The sequence below is a fragment of the Leuciscus leuciscus genome (assembly GCF_965113295.1).
Source record: "Leuciscus leuciscus genome assembly, chromosome: 20".
NCBI lineage: Eukaryota > Metazoa > Chordata > Actinopteri > Cypriniformes > Leuciscidae > Leuciscus > Leuciscus leuciscus.
This window is the reverse complement of record NC_138744.1, coordinates 19,518,363-19,535,971: the sequence shown is the minus strand read 5'-3', so window position 1 is coordinate 19,535,971 and position 17,609 is coordinate 19,518,363. Positions and strand designations below refer to the sequence as shown.

At 39.5% G+C, this 17,609-nt stretch overlaps 1 protein-coding gene and 1 long non-coding RNA gene across 2 annotated transcripts in view; both read right to left on the bottom strand.

The window, feature by feature from the left end:
* fdps (farnesyl diphosphate synthase (farnesyl pyrophosphate synthetase, dimethylallyltranstransferase, geranyltranstransferase)) overlaps positions 1-17,609 on the bottom strand; it is a 185,409-nt gene that overhangs the window by 48,992 nt on the left and 118,808 nt on the right. The window lies entirely within an intron of this gene.
* Positions 3,874-5,446, bottom strand: LOC309483580. The gene is made up of 3 exons (XR_014200594.1): positions 5,124-5,446; positions 4,445-4,503; positions 3,874-4,014 (listed from the first exon to the last, which is right to left on the bottom strand). It is a non-coding gene; the product is annotated as an uncharacterized lncRNA (long non-coding RNA).

Below are 17,609 nucleotides of genomic sequence, written 5' to 3'. Positions count from 1 at the left end.
CAAGTTTCGCGCGCTCTCCCTTTTGCACCAAGTGCACTGTGAAATGGGGGGCAAAAGTGAGTTGTGCATCTGTAGAGGCAGTGGGCGGAGGTCGAGATGAGGTTAAAGCTGAGGTCGAGAAACGCGCCGACGCGTTTTGCTGGATTTTTTTCACATAGCAGCAACATAAACTTAAATTACTCCGTCATTTATAGTTATACAGAAAAAAGAAATATAAAAAAAGAATCTGTGATATTTCTACTTTTGTATGTGTCCACTTAAAATCAAATCAAAACTTTGTGCTTTTGTAAAATAAAGAAAATAAACATGGTGTGCGTTCTGCCTCTCCGTCGCGGTGAACTTTTTTTTCTTGAGCACGTCTATAAACTGAAACAAAACTCAGCGAATCCTTCTCACACATTTATGAGCCATATACCTTTATACACATTTAAGTGTGTACTTTTAAATGATCGGATTCAAACTGAAAACAAATATTCTCTGTTTAAGTAATTTGTATAAAACCAACAGGATGTCCAGTATCTCAAACGCTTGCTAATTACTTTTTAATTCGACACGCCCACTCGCGCAAAAGTGATTCACATGCAAATCTCCACATGGAACGCGAACGCCCTCGTTACCTCAAACACAAAACACCAACAAACTTCACAAGTCTCTGCTTTTCGTCGAGTTTGGAAGACACGTCTGAGCTTACATTGGATTTAACTCAGAAGAAGAAGAACGCGATTTGAAGACAAGAAAGATGTAAGGTAAGAAATTCTTACTTATTAGTTTATGGTATTGTTGCATAAACTTCACATTGCAGTTGAACTGTTGCTAGATATATGGTGAATATTATACTATTTAGACCCGTGTTTCCTGTTAAATACTGTTTGTGGATATCTGCTCAAACATAGATATGTATAACCATAATGTTTAATATTTTGGAGCGCGATGGCGTTTAAATGTATCATATTTTGGAGCGCGCTGTGGGTTTGAGTATCATATTTTGGAGCGCGCTGTGGGTTTGAATGTATCATATTTTGGAGCGCGATTGCGTTTGAAAGGAAAAATGCACCAAACATTAGGCTTGTTTTTACTATTATCTCATTTCATATCATCATAACGAATGGAAACATTTGAAGTAACATATGATAATCAATATATTTTTCTCTAGCGTAGTTGTTCTTGAAATCTTTTGGAAGATTTAATTTATTGTTATTATTATTTTATGCAGCACTGCGTAGCCTATGCCTACAAGGCACAACAGACCTGGTGTTCATTATATATTGTTGGAAACGTGTGTGTGTGTGTATTCTGTGAATTTTAAAAAGAAATTTTAACCAGAAAAATCTAAAATCTATTCCCAAAATCGTGCAGCCCTATAGTTTCTCTTGATATCAGTATGTTCACAGTTTTTTCTTTTTTTTTTTCTTTCAGGGACCAGATGCAACTGAGTCCTGCTGACTTCAACATTCACATGAGTCTCTGTACATGAACATGGTAAAGTGAAAATCAAACACCTTGGAAATTAAAGGTATGTACAATGTTTTTAGGAATGGCACAAAGGTCTCTGTCTTTGGATCATTGTTTTCAATGTGCTCTTTTGTCATTTGTATTTTTGGATTATGTTGTGTTGTAAATAAATCCAAACAATCTAAAAGCCATTCTTTTTTAAATCTCCTCATTCTTTGTGCAAGGTTGCTCTGAATGACAGGGCCTGATCGCTCCTAATAGGGCAGTTAGGGGAGTGTCTTTGTCTTTCTCAGGTGTTAAAAGCTTACATATTCATGAGATGATCACGCCTCTTCGCATATGGCTTTGTCACACAAAACACGTCTTAGAAATTTTAAATCAATATATTGTCTTATCTGAATGAGCAGTCAGGGTGATTTTCACATAGTTTTGGAGCAAATATTCTAGGCTATGTCATACAATTTTCAAAAGTATTGTGAAGAAATAATCAGTATGGGTTTCATGGCCTTATTTCAGTGAGAATTTTTTTTTGTATTTTCACAAACCACGCATAAATGTCATTATCTCAAAACTACAAACTTTTACATACATGCTGCTGATATATTATTGTAGCAGAGTTTGTGCTGAAGACAGTGTAATCAGACTTTAGCCATGAAAATGTCACTAGTAACAGAAAAAAACACAAATGTCAGAGCATGTCAGAACACCTCCATGGCCCAGAAAACAGCTCAGACCTCAGAGGGTTAAAACACTTTAAACACAAATGTCAAAAAAACTACTTGAATCAATGAACAGCACTAATAAAGCCCCATTCTTACATATCATTAACTAAAAAAAGTTGGTTTAGGGTTTAGTTACCCTTTAATAAACGCATGTTTGTTATCGCTCGCTATAGCGCCAAAAGCCTAAAAAATAAAGCCTCACATTGATAAAGCCTCACAAATAACATGCAAGTATTGAGGCCCCAGACACCAGTCATTTAGTAATAGCCTATATTCATTCTTTTTTTACCTACACACAAGTGTGAATACTGATATTTTTGTTATTGCATTTAAAATAGGGCAAATTTATAGGCTACTCCTAGGCTTACATTTTTAAATTACAAAGGGCCTACTAATGTTTTTGTTATTGTATTTTCAATATTATAGGCTATTATTTGTGCATAAACATATCTGTTTATAGTAAACATACCGTTTGTTTGACAACTACATATTTTGTCATCCTTGCTGCAAGCTTACAAGAGCGAAAATATTATTAAATGTGAAGGGGGGCCCTAAAATATTTTCTTGGGAAAAAGGGGGTCTCAGACAAAAAAAGGTTGGGAACCACTGCCATAGAGAGTTTGGGCCAGCTACGCAGTATGTTCTGTGTGACAATGCTCTCAAAACAGCTGCCTCTGGATTTGTTCGGAGCATGCTCGCCCTCACCCTCCTCCTTTGAACAAGCACACCTGCTGAGCTTAACTGAGCCCTCACTGACTCAGGTTCAAGAAGATCATTTTGACCGACAGCATCGATGACCATGCTGTCAAGGTCCTGATCCGTTACTTGTGCATAGCATCTTGAACGATTGAGATGAAAGATTCTGTTTAAAAGGAAGGTTTAAAGGACAAGTTCGGTATTTTACACTTAAAGCCCTGTTTACAGATCGTATCTGATGAAATAGAACGGTTAAGATTAAAATTTGGACACATGCTGCTGTCCCGAGAATTTTAGGTTTATTCCCCCGGTTTATTTATTTTCTGCGTTTTTCGCATCCACACACTCTAAAAACTCCTGGGTTAAAAAGGGACCAACTAATTTATGGGTTATTTCAACTCAGAAAATTGGGTTATGCTTTTTGACCCACATTATGGGTTAAATACCTGACCCAAATGTTGGGTTTAAAAAACCCAACATCTGGGTAGAAATAACCCAAAAATTAGTTGGTCCCTTTTTAACCCAGGAGTTGGGTCAAAAATAACCTAACTTGGGTCACTATCCCAGTATGCCTTATTTCAGAAATTAAAACTTTGTTTTACATTATATTACACACTTCAAGCACTTTTACATTTTTATTGCATTAAATAAAAATCTACACTCTAAAAACTGCTGGGTTGTGTTAACCCAATTTTGGGTCAAATATGGTCTCACCCAACGTTGGTTTAAAAAATGCAATTTAAAAATGGACAAATTGCATTTTGGACAAAATCAAAAATGGACAAAAATGCAATTTAAAAATGGACAAATTGCATTGGTTACATTAAAACTGTAAACCAACGGCTGGGTTTGTCCATTTTTAAATTTAATTTTTAACCCAACGTTGGGTGAGACCATATTTGACCCAAAATTGGGTTAACACAACCCAGCAGTTTTTAGAGTGTATAAGAAAAAACACACACTTGGACATGTTTATTTTCATATTTATTTTAGGTCTCACTGTAATAACAATATTAGAAATAAAAAATAGAAAAATAAACAACAATTCTCAGAAGAGCCTCAGGAATTTAAGCCTGGGGACAACTTTGGGGACAAGATTTTTGATGGTGTCCTCATCAAAGAGAAGAAATGCCTCCTCATCTATCTGAAAGACAGAAAACAAGACAATATGAGTATTGTTAATAAGTCGAGACAATTGTGAACCACTCACCAGACACTCTTTCATTATCAAGCTAACAAATAATCACTTTTGAGGTAATGCAGTGGCTTTTTTATTTAATTTTTTTTACGTGGCCCAAATTGCTAGTTAACTAATGTGGTTATTTTGCAGCATTAACATTACCCATTTTGTGTGAATGACATATTTTCTTTCATTAAAAAGTGTAATGACAGCCCATTCTTATGCATAACAGCTTGAAGACAAGGCACAGTAATCTTTTAGGGTTGTACATACCCCACTGTCGAAGAAGTTGTGACTTTCACAAAATCTTGCACTGACACATTTAAGTCTTATAAAAAAAAAAAAAAGTAGGTATAGAGAGATGATATAAGGGCAATAAGAGTAAAATGCTCACCTCTAAAATTCTCTGTCAGCTCAGACAGCTGCCACTCAGTTAGCTTATCAGCGACAAAACTGTGGAGAAAACATAGCAATATAGAGGTTAGCAACAATTTGAAGACTTGACCCGCTTCTTTAACTCTACCTAACGTTACTTCAGCCAGTAGACCACTGTATAATATGATAAGCACGGCACAGCTGGTAAACATAACTCAACTATTGTGTTGCCTCGTCGCTCTGTAGCCGCAGCTATGGGGCTCGCACACCGGACGAGAAGCGCCGCGTCGCGTCTAGGACAACTCGAGGAATCGCTCACCGGACGTGCACTCTCTCAAGGGGCTCGCGAAGCGCAGCCCCGCGTCTTTAAAATTCGAACACATTATTCTCTATGAGTGTAACGGACACACACACACACACACACACAGCGGCGGTCTGTCCGCGGCACCCAGCAACGGCTCAGGACCGTGTTCAAAATCGCGTCCGCTTGTGCGATAACGTTACCTCGAGTTGTCCTAGACCTAGATGTTGTCGTGATAGCCGCGGCTACATGCCAACCACAGAATTACCACGGCTAACGCTAGTCTCAACGTAGCAACGTATTTATTTTATTTTTTTAGCAAATGGTGCTAAACTAGCAACAGGGACATGGACACAGAAAAGTTAACATTACATCAACACTGAAAATACTCTCTTACCTTGAATATAGATGAAGTTGCACCGATGAAGCACAGGCCAAAACGGATCGAGCGCGAAGCGACGGTTATTTCAAACGACTGTTGTGAGAAAATTCCAGAACAACTGCGAGAGAGAGAGAGAGAGAGAGAGAGAAAGCCAACCCTATAACCCAGAACATGGGTTACTCTTTGAAAAATAACCCAGAAACCCAAACAACCCATGAATTGGGTCAAAATCTTAGCCCTATAACCCAGAAAATGGTTACTCTCTGAAAAAATAACCCATAATTTTAACCCAACACAAATAACCCAGAAAATGGGTTGAAGAAATAACCCAGGAGTTTTTAGAGTGCAGGCAGCGTTTTGAGAGGATTTTTGACTATTCAGAGCCACCGTACAAGCGAACGACAACATCCAGAATGGCGTCTGACAATTTGATACACTTGGTCTCGCAGCACAAAGCACTGTATGATAAACAAAATGCAGATTACAAAAACACTGAATATAAAGACAGATTGTGGCAGGTGATTGCTGAACAGCTTGGGAAACAGGATGGTAGGCATTTATTTCAAAACAAAGTGTGTATGAAAGTGTATAGTATTTTGTTCAAGTTAGCTTTTGCTAATGTCATTCATTCGTAGTGAATAATGAACCAGGGTTTATTCATTCAGTTGCTAGCATAACTTTAGACTTTAGAATACATGTAAAGCTCTGGTCACCTAAATTACTGCAATAATATAACAATATATATATATATATATATTATGTTACAATACATGATATTAGTATATGATATTACATATTATGAATAAATAACTGCAATACATATAATATAATAACAATAATGTACCTTTTTTACATGATGTTAGTTGAAGCAGTGAAGAAAATGTGGCGAAACCTGCGGGACACATATGTCCGCTATAAAAAAGAAGGACAGGGCAGAAGTGGACAGGGAGCCAGCAAGAAAAAGAAGTGGGTCCATATGGACTCAATGTCCTTCTTACAACATTCATTGGCAAGGAGAAGGTAATGTTACCCTATCCATAAATGCACCATAGAAAGCTTGCAGAGTGCAGTGTAGCCTATCATTTCATAACTCAGATAGCCTACTTTCAACAGGTCAGATGGTAATATCCAGATGGACGATGATGATGAGGAGGATGAGAATGGAATAGGGGAAGATGATCAAATGCAGACAGAGAAGGAGAGAGACAGCGTAGTGATGGAGACAGAGAGAGAGGGGAGCACAACTTCTTCAGGTAGCTGCGGTGCAAAAAGCAAGAAGATGCAGGCAGAGAGTGAGGACAACTTAGAGAGGTACTGTCAATGGAGAGAAGCAAGGGATGAAAGGAGAGAGAAGGAGAGAGAGGCAGAGCGACAGCAGCGTCAGGCCTGGCAGGACCTGCAAAATGATGAGGTGTCCATCTTTCTCTCCAGCTTGGCCCCCAGCATGAGGAGACTCACCCCAGAGAAATTATCCTATCTAAAAATTAAAATGCAGGAATTGGTTCACAATGTTTCATTTGGAGGGGTTTACTATCAGCAGTTTTCCCAGGATCCAAACTACCGTTCTCTGTAAATTAACTAGTTTTTGTACATGCTTAAATATTTTTTCACAACCATTAAGTGTTAAAGTAATTATTAAAATTAAAGTAATTATTATTACTGATGCATTATTCTAGTTTAACTGGGGCTTAAGAGGTTCATCTAAAAATTCAGTTTAAATTATTATCATTTTTGATATGCAGAAACACATTTTAAATGTTTACTTGATTTTGATTCTGTTCTTCTGGGTAGCAAGTTCTTTTAAAAGCAGAATAAACAAGAAATGATTCATTCAACTGTCTTAAGTTGTTTTTCTATATATATTTACATGTTTATTATATAAATATTGTATAACAATACTACAATACAAAAATTAATACAACAAAAACTACAATACAAAAATTAATACATATTGTACATATTGTATGTACAAAATATAAATGTATAAACTATATACAGTATCATGTTTTACAGAGTATAATGTATATTTAACAATTTGTGGATCAGTGTTGCATTGAATGTAATAATAATAATAGTTTAAGTAATAATGTTAACAGATTGTATATATTTGGTTGTGTTTACAAACTACACTGCATACACAAATGCATACATAATGCACGACTGAGGTCTATACGTTGTGATTGGTTGTGTGTGTCTACAATCTGAGTCCACGACGCACACGGTCATACTGCCATGGTACCTCGCCAGCAGGTGAGACAAAATATTTTGTGTGGAGAGCCTCTTCAGATGCGCGGTTGCCCCTAGGCCTCTGAAGCTCCTGTAGACAGGCGTTGCCACTGCCAGCATCGTCAACATCAAAGCTTTCACCCAGGCTGGCTTGTCCCACAACTTCATGGCGCAGGTAGTTGCATAAGATACAGGTTGCCTTGATGATGCTGTCTGACAGGTCAGGGTTCACCTCCATTGGCCTCTTGTAAACTCTGAATCTTTGAGTCAAAATGCCGAACGCATTTTCTGAGATGCGACGGGCTCTTGACAGGCGGAGGTTGAAGATGCGCTTGTCTTCTTCAAGGCGCTTTCCACCGTAGGGTCGGAGCAAATAAGGCTTCATGGGAAAGGCCTCATCTGCCACGATAACATGGTTGACCTTCCCCAATTCAGGCGCAGATGGGAGCTCCAATGGGGGTGGAACATTCAGGGTCCCACGCTGGAGGGCCCGTCCCAGTGCAGAATCTGCAAAAATGCCTCCATCGCTGTTCCCACCATAGCTCCCCACATCGATGGCCAGGAAACGGTAATCAGCATCTACTAATGCGAGGAGGACAATGGAAAAAGTGCCTTTATAATTTAAAAAAAAGGAAACCTGTGTATGCAGGGGCCTCAATCTTGACATGCTTCCCATCGAGAGCGCCAATGCAATTAGGGAAGTTCCACTTCTCACTGAACCTCATCGCAGTGTGTTTCCAGATGTCCTCTGTTGGAGTTGGCATGTAGGTGTCCTTGAGCTGCAGCCAGATTTGGTCACAGGTCTCCCTCACAATCTTCCTTACAGAGCTTATGCCCAATCTAAAACTGCTGGCGATGGTGGTGAATGAGTCCCCAGTGCTCAGATACCTAAAATTATACATATATTATTATAGAACATGAAATTATGTGGTTTTGTATGCTGTTTTCAATAATGTGTGTGTGTGTGTGTGTGTGTGTGTGTGTGTGTGTGTGTGTGTGTGTGTGTGTGTGTGTGTGTGTGTGTGTGTGTGTGTGTGCAGGGCCGGAGTGGGACCACTTTTCAGCCCGGGAGTTTCAGGCCCAAGACCGGCCCACTTTTTCCATGGTGGAATTCCAAATTAGCACTTTTTCTAAATTGGATAAATGAAGCAACAGTTCAGCTATTGTGTAGTTTGTATTAATACTATGGTTCAACAAATAATGTAAAGGTTAAATAATAATTCACTTAGACTTTATAAAAAGCAATTGCGACTTTATCACACAATTCTTACTTTATATTTCGCAATTCTGACTTTATAACGCGACTTTATATCACACAATTCTGACTCTATATCTTGCAATTCTGACTTTATAAGCAACTGCAACTTTATTTCACGCAGTTCTGACTTTATATCTTGCCATTCTGACTTTATAAGAAGCAATTGCGACTTTATTTCACACAATTCTGACTTTATATCTCGCAATTCTGACTTTATAACATACAATTGCGACTTTATATCACAATTCTGACTCTATATCTTGCTGACTTTATAAGCAATTGCGACTTTATTTCACGCAGTTCTGACTTTAGGCTATATCTTGCAATTCTGACTTTATAAGAAGCAATTGCGACTATTTCACACAATTCTGAATTTATATCTCACAATTCTGACTTTATAACACACAATTGCGCCTTTATATCTCGCAATTCTGCGCGCTGCGGTGTCAGAATGCGGAACGTGTGTAGCCTAATGTAACTAACGTGACATTGAAATGTGAAAAAAAAAATATATATATCCTCGACCGGCCCAAAAGTGAAGCGGCCCACCGGGAATTCTCCCGATTCTCCCGATTACCCACTCCGGGCCTGTGTTTGTGTGTGCGTTGTGTTTGTTAGTAAAAAATAATTTCACTTCCCTTTGCTGTAGCCAGAGACTGACTTCCCAGAGCTGAACCCTCTCCGTCCCGCTCTCCTGCCCTCTCGGTTCAATCAGACGTTACGTTCGGACACGCGCTGCTCCAGTGTCCGTCCTTCTTGCACACTCTACATCTTGTACAGTCTCGGTGTGTGTGTGCATTTGTCGAGCAAACATAACAGTTCCATTTTCCTCCAGCAGCTTTTCCTCTCTGTCCTTTTCGATTAGCAGGGTTTGAATGGGAAAACGCAGGTTTGTTAGGTTGTTGTTGTTGTTGTTGTTGTTGCACAACTACCATTATGAGGGGCTTTTTCTTGTCTTTCTTTTCCTCGAGATCTTCTTCAACGTGAATAGCGTGCTGGAGCGCTGAAGTCAAAAGCCCGTTCTTCCACTCCACATAACTGGTCTCAGTCCTCGCAGAAAATAGCCCATCAAATGGCTCTCCCAAGTAGTTGCTTTCGTTCCCCTATCTGCTGGTTCAGTTAAGCCACTGTACTGTGCACATGTCTCAAAAAGTCTGAATTAATAGCTGCTTACCGATTCCTCTTTTTCCTGGACGCAACATGTGATTTTTTTTCAGTGTCCACACGCGGAGGAAAAGCTGTGCCGATGGCGGTGGAGAAATTTTCCACTTCTTTCCTGTATGGCTCGTTGCTTTCATGGTCCCAGTCTGCGTGCATTCTTCTTACGTCTGCTTTAGTCAGCTTTCCGGCCACTCTGCCCCACTTCGCAGCGCCCACTTTCATAGTTAGCAGTCGTTTCAATTCTTGTGTGGTCGGGCTGAATTCTCTGCATATCGCAAGCAGTTCACTGGCAAACCGTTCACCCGCGTCTTTTGGATCTGGTAGATGTGCCATAGCGTCCTTCATATCAGACATTGTCCAGGCTCTGAAGACTAATATTGGTCCGTCTGTGCCCGCAACTTCAACCATCGGAGCCGTCACATTCGGCATTTTGACTTTTGCCGCTGTAAAACTGACCTTTTCTGGCTTGACTTGTGATCTTGTCAACATTTGCTGCCCACTTGGTCCCGGTCTTTCTTCATTCGGGGTGTTCGGAACTGTTTCTCCGGAAACTTCCCCCTCGTCTTCTTCGCTGCTTGTCGCGGCCCGTGCTGAGGAGTCTGTCTCCCCCTGCTGTACTGGCGGTGTTGGTAGTTGTGCTTGAAGCTGTTCTGTTAGTCTTTTTGCCACTCGTTCTGTGGCTTCTGCCCCCGCTCGCGCTGCTCTTGCATCTGCCTCTGCCTGCGCTGCTCTTTGGGCTGCCAATGTCAATTCAATTTGTGCTCTTGCTTCTGCGAGTTGTTTTTCTTGGGCTGCCATTCGCCGTTCCATTTGTTGTCTGTCCCGCTCCAGTTCTTGTGCGGTTCTCAGGGGCGGTGGAGAGCGGTCCAGATCGAGGTCCAGCTTGAGGGCCGTTATCTCTGCTACGGGATAATGGTTTGTGTTGTAGGCAGGCGGTGGAGCCGTTGCCACCTCGGTCATATGTGGGGAAACACATACATTTGGTTCATTAGTAGCATTCTGTTCCAGTGGAACTTTTTTCACACATACAACATTCTTCACTTCATTCTCAACATTGTATTTGCTTTCGTTCTCACCTGTCAGCCTCTTCTACCCAACACATTATAGTCTGTTCACATTCCTTGCATACATGTTTAACACACACACAGCAACCATTCTGTTTTCCCTCGTTCTTTTCTATTGATTCTTTTACAACATTAAGTCTTATCTTACTCAAGGTTCCCGCCTCGGGGAAATCGTGATATTTGATTAGTTTTTGTATGTCAACCATACATTTACCCCCATAATTATTTCTCATTTGACAGAAAATAGGTGTGTAAAAATGGTCTAATTTACTGTTAGATGACCCCATTTTGGCTGAATCTCCTCTCTTGGATTTTTCCTTTTGACGCGCGTCTTACTAATCTGTCAAACGTCTTCAACAGATCCGACTTTTTAACCCAAAATCGGACAGGTTTTAGCAAATATGCTTCCTGTAATTACGGTTTTACTCAAAATCTTTCCATGAGCACTTTCTAGCGCTCGATTAATTCTGGTTCACCTAATTAATCTGGTGTGGCTCTTCCGTCCACTTTTACGAGACTTTCTCAGGTTACAGAGATTTTGAGTAAACCTAATTAATCAGGTGTGGTTCTTCCATCCACTTACTTAATCAGCTGTGGCTCTTCCGTCCACCTACGAGCTAGTTTTCAAAAAATTGGCTTGACTTCCTCAGGTCAATTTCCCGCTTAAAAACTCTCTCTGCTCGCACCAAAGAGACAGTCTCAGCCAATATGGTTCACATTCACTTCACAATTATCAATTTACAATTAACATCAATAAAACAATTTGCCGTTTCTTACCCAGAGATGCTTTCTCTTTTCTGTAATTGCCACAGATTCTTTTTGATCCTTGTGGGAGTTCTTCAACTGGTCCTGAATGCGGGAATTTGCTCTCTCTCTCCCACCCAACTTGGAAACAGAACTCCTGTTTGATTTAACAAAACATAGACATTTTATACAGCTTTCTGGCATCATAGCCCCTCCTTCCCAGTTTCTGTAATTTTCCTTAAAGATATCCTATATCTTTAACTGGTTTGGACTGGTTTCTACCCCCCTGGGCAGGTCAAACTGTTATTTGTCCCTGAGAAGCCAAAAGGCCTTCATTTATGACCTAAATTACCTCCTGCTTCCCTCAGGAGAGGGCATGGGACTTCATTTTATTACTAAACAACCCCCTGTATTCTCCTGACTAGATCACTTCTCATGCCCCAGGTGTCCATCTTCCTGGCCCATCTGGTTTTATTACGTTTGTTCTTTCCTGTCCCCCTTCAGCTGCTAGAAACCCTCACAGAAACACATGATCAAATGAAATTAACAGTTTGGAAACAAATGAATATAAGTAATACTGAATTTTTCCGTAACAGTAGAATTGACAATAAACTTGAACTTGATTTGGACATTGGTATGCAATACTACTAACCTGTCATTTATACCCACAGGTTGAGGACCAACCTCCTGTTACTGTGCCAAACTCTCTCACTTGGAACGCCAAATCCCCCTCCTTCTACCAGGCCGAGACTGTTAGACTCTCTGTCACCTGACAACAGCCGTATGCAGTCCCCCATAGAAGAAAGACATGTTTCCCTATCACCAGGAAGAATGCCCTTAAGCACTACACAGCAAATTAGAAATAGCTCAAGCAGATTGTCACATCAGGTCCATAATGATGTCAGTGGTGGGGATTCAGACTGTGTTTTTGTGGAGGTAAGATGAACTTTGGATAAATTGTCACTATTTGGAATCACAAATCTGTTCCAATCATGATTGCAAAGGAGGTTATGATGATAAGCCTCCAAGTCACAAGGGAGGGTGGCTGAGGTTAAAACCTTTCCTTAAAAGCATACAATGTTTTGGTTCCAATTTAACAGATGAATAATGTTCTCCGGTGTTCACAACTCTTTAATGAAATGTGTACTCTTGTGTATGCCTTTGTGATTATAGATGTATTTTTTTCTTAATTCAGGAAACACAGCTGGCAGAGCCCAGAGGGCAAATTCCAGAGGTGCCATCTTTTGAACAGATAGTGGAAGTGAGTTTCATATATGCTAACTTAATAAATGTATATATGCAATAATTTGAACATCATAGTTTGCTTTGGGCACATATCCAGTGCAGAAATGCCACACTGCACATAATTTTGGGTCTAAGTCTGTGTTTCCACGTAATTTGTTGTGTCTCTTGGTATAAAGACTGTAGAACAGACACGAGCACTAAGGAGAAGCCAGGACATAGAATACCCGGAGGCCCTCAACAGAGACAGGCAAAGGGACCAGGAGAGGGCAAGTCCAAAATGATGCTAAACCATTTGTTTTACTAAGAAAATTTACTTTTGTTTTACTACCTTTTGGTTAAACTTATCTTTTAGGAGAGGGAGATAATGAAGAGTTTATGTTTGCTGGATTAACACCATTCCATCTTAGATATATAGTTGGTCTGTAAATTTGGGTTTAACTGTAATAGTGTATTTTAAGTGAACTCTGACTGTAATACACTTCTCTGTTATTAGGAAGCACAGAGACTGGCTTTGGAGCGTAGAGAGGAAGCTGCGCAGATGATGGAAGAGAGGAGATTGAATGTAAGTTAAAGGGATAGTTCACTTTGAAATTAAATTTTGGTATGTTTTAGCTTACCTCAAGGGCATCCAAGATGTAGGTGTCTTTTTTTCCGCAGTAGTTTAAATTTTGATATTTTTAGGTCAAACCGTTCTTGTCTGTCAGTCATATAATGCAGGTCTATGGTAACTATCTCAAAGAGCATGCACAGAGTCCAAATTAAAACAATTCCCCATCGTCCAAATTAAACAATTCCCCATCGTAAGTACACATTGATGGCCTAAGACACGAAACGAGCGGTTTGTGTGAGAAAACGAACAGTATTTATATAGTTTTTACCTCTTGAACACAGCCACGTCCAAGTGATCTGAGGGCGCGCTGTGTGACGTGTGCGCAGACTGGTGCATAGATATATACACTAGATGTCGCCTTGGCTACTGCAGTTCATTGAAAAGAAACCGTAGCCAAGGCGATACTGCGGAAAAAAAGACACCTACATCTTGGATGCCCTTGAGGTAAGCTAAAACATACCAAAATTTAATTTCAAAGTGAACTATCCCTTTAATTTGATCCTTTAGTGGGATTTATCAGTGAGCTGGACAAGAGGCAAGGAAAGTTCTATGAAAAGTCTTTACTTTCGGCTCAGCATTATTGAGGGCTGGGCAAAGAAATAGATTTTTCGGTTAATCGTTTTTAAAATATGTGGTCGATTCAAAATCGATTCTCAAAGGCCACGAATAGATTCCCAAAAGCCAGTATTAGTTTTCCTACACTGTTCATATGTGTACGGTAGGGCTGCACGATACTGGGAAAATATGCAATGTTGTTGAATATTGTGATAACGATATAACTTTTCCCCAGAGAAATGCTATTTTTATTAGCTATTTAAAAAAAACAAACATTTATATATGTAATGATCTTACTAAAATAATCAGGTAAAAGATATTCTTCTGATCAAATTAAAGGATTAGTTCACCTTCAAAAAAATACTTTGCTGATAATTTGCTTACCCCGATGTCATCCAAGATGACCATGCATTTCTTTCTTTAGTCGAAAAGAACCAAAAGGTTTTTGAGGAAAACATTCCAGGATTTTTCTCCATATAATAGACTTAAATGGCAACCAACTATACAAATGTTCAAAGAAGGTTCCTGGAATGTTTTCCTCAAAAAAAAAATAAAAAAATCCTGAAATGTTTTCCTCAAAAACCTAAATTTCTTTTCGACTGAAGAAAGAAAGACATGGACATATTGGATGACATCGGGAGTAAATTATCAGCAAAAAGTTTTTTTGGAGATGAACTAATCCTTTAAGTCTAATTCAGGAAAAGCCAGGAAATTTAGTAATATAACTACGATTGTATTCATCTGAAAGAAGAATGTCAAATACCTAGGATGGCTTGAGGGTGGTGGTGGGCGATATGGCAAAAAAATATCAATCACGATTTTTTTCAGGAAAATCATGATTCACGATTTTTAATCACAATTCTTTTTCAAGTTGGTTTTACTATTTTGCAAGTGACTGAGCATTACAGCCAAACTAATGTCCCTATTTTGAAATCAAAGCCTTAAGGTAACAAAATATAAAATAAAAAAGAATGGCAGACATTTAGGCCAAAGTGGCGAAGTTAAAAATCTTTGTCATTATTTTCTTTGTTAGTGAGAGATTTTCTCTTTGTTTTTTGTTGTTTTATTAACATTACATTTACATTTACATTTATTCATTTAGCTGACGCTTATATCCGAAGCGACTTACAATTGCTATATATGTCAGAGGTCGCACGCCTCTGGAGCAACTAGGGGTTAAGTGTCTTGCTCAGGGACACATTGGTGTCTCACAGTGGATTCGAACCCGGGTCTCTCACACCAAAGGCATGTGTCTTATCCATTGCGCCATCACCACCCCATTAAAGGGATAGTTCCCCCAAAAATGAAAATAGTCGTAATTTACTCTCTCAAGTTGTTTAAACCCGAATAAGTTTCTTTCTTCTGTTGAAAATAAAAGTTATTTTGAAGAATGTGGGTAACCAAATTGCTGTGGGTAACCAAATTGCAGTTGCTGATCCGCAGTGTATAGTTTTTTCTCCTATGGAAGTCAATGGGGACCAGCAACTGTTTGGTTACCCACATTCTTCAAAATATCATCTTTTGTGTTCAGCACAAGAAATGAATTAATACAGGTTTGGAAAAACATTAGAGAGTAAATAATTACATAATTTTAATTTTTTGGTGAACTATCCGATACACAGGAAAAAAATGTGAGCAATGTTGCTGGGCAATCTTGCCGAGTGATTGTTGCTTGGGCACTTTTTCTTGAAAATGGGCAATATATTTATATCTGGATAATTTAGATCGGTCGTGGGCCCTGTGTCTCATCTAGTTGCCCAATGACGGCAACATTGCCCGGCAACATTGCTCAAAAAGTTGCCCTGTGTGTCATCACCTTTAAGAACAAGCGGCAGCACTATTAGGCTATGGTCGTTTTAAGACCGGCAAGCGACGCATCTAATATACACGCATATAACACAAGCACTAGATTTTCTCTCAAGTCTTTGCTTTCACTTTAGACATAACCAACACCTGTTTATGTAAACCTTGTGTGTTTTTGACAGTATTAGTGCAATAAGACTCTAAAGATAACTTAGTCCAGTATTCAGCACTGTTTGACAGGCTGTTAGTTCCTGCGCTTCAGGTGTATGCGCTCAGGAAAGCGCATGTTAGAACAGCGCATCATCACGTGAATGAAATGTTTAACCGGCAAGGCTTTAAAGCACATGCAAATAATGCATTTTTGTGAATTACAGTGTCCCGTGAGTGGGCATTACTTGACATTTCGATAACAGTTTTGGTAGGTTTGGCCTGACACTTTTTGAAGTCTTCACTAGCTCCCAGTGGTTGCGTTCCAGATGACTGTAGAGATTAGTTTTATTTCCTCTCGACGTGGACACGTCTTCTCTCTTGAAGCCAACATATTGCCATATTTCAGACGTACAGTTCTTTAAAGGTACAAGTTCTTTGCTGTTGTCATTTTCCTCGCTTGTCTCTACTCCCGCCATTACTTTTTATTTTCCGCACTCTGCTCTGTGCCACTAGGTTCCCCTTTGGGCCCGATCTAGCCAGTGGCATAATAACACCCACTGGGGAGGTGGGTATAAAGATAGTAATGCCACATTTGATTGGTCAAATTTGGATAAACAGCCTATGCATGCAATACACAAATGCTTGGCACATAAAATTAATTTCATTTATCACACCTCTCTGCGATACGAATACCGCATATACCATTATCACGATAACGATAATTTTTCTATATATTGTGCAGCCCTAGCGTGCAGCCTCCATGTTACAGCTAATGCTGTGAGATTTTATGTTTGTTTTATCTTAAATAACCTGATCCTGTTTGATCAAGGCGTTCTGACTTGTTCAATTTTCAGCATAAATTTTTCATCTTGCATCAAAATCCTGTCTATTCAATTTATGCATTTGAAAAATAAAGTTGGGTTCTGTTTTAATGTACCCAAGTGTACCTAAAATAAAACGAGTTTAATATACAGGTGTGTGGCTCTTAATTTCTTTTTATTAATTAACCACTTGTAAACTTATGTTCACTGTTCTTTTTTTATAAATATAGGATTTGTATTAAATCTACACTCACCTAAAGGATTATTAGGAACACCATACTAATTTGTTCCCCTTTCGCCTTCAGAACTGCCTTAATTCTACGTGGCATTGATTCAACAAGGTGCTGAAAGCATTCTTTAGAAATGTTGACCCATATTGATAGGATAGCATCTTGCAGTTGATGGAGATTTGTGAGATGCACATCCAGGGCATGAAGCTCCCATTCCACCACATCCCAAAGATGCTCTATTGGGTTGAGATCTGGTGACTGTGGGGGCCATTTTAGTACAGTGAACTCATTGTCATGTTCAAGAAACCAATTTGAAATGATTCGAGCTTTGTGACATGGTGCATTATCCTGCTGGAAGTAGCCATCAGAGGATGGTGGTCATAAAGGGATGGACATGGTCAGAAACAATGCTCAGGTAGGCCATGGCATTTAAATGATGCCCAATTGGCACTAATGGCTCGTTTCCACTGAGCAGTACGGAACGGTACGGTACAGTACGGTACGGTTCGGTTCGGGTCGGTAAACCATGACTCGGCTAGCGTTTCCACTGCCAACAGTACCCTTACTTGATAGGCGTGGCAGCCTATGGCGGAAAGAAGCGGTCGACGTCATTTTCGCGCGAAGAAGAAAGCGA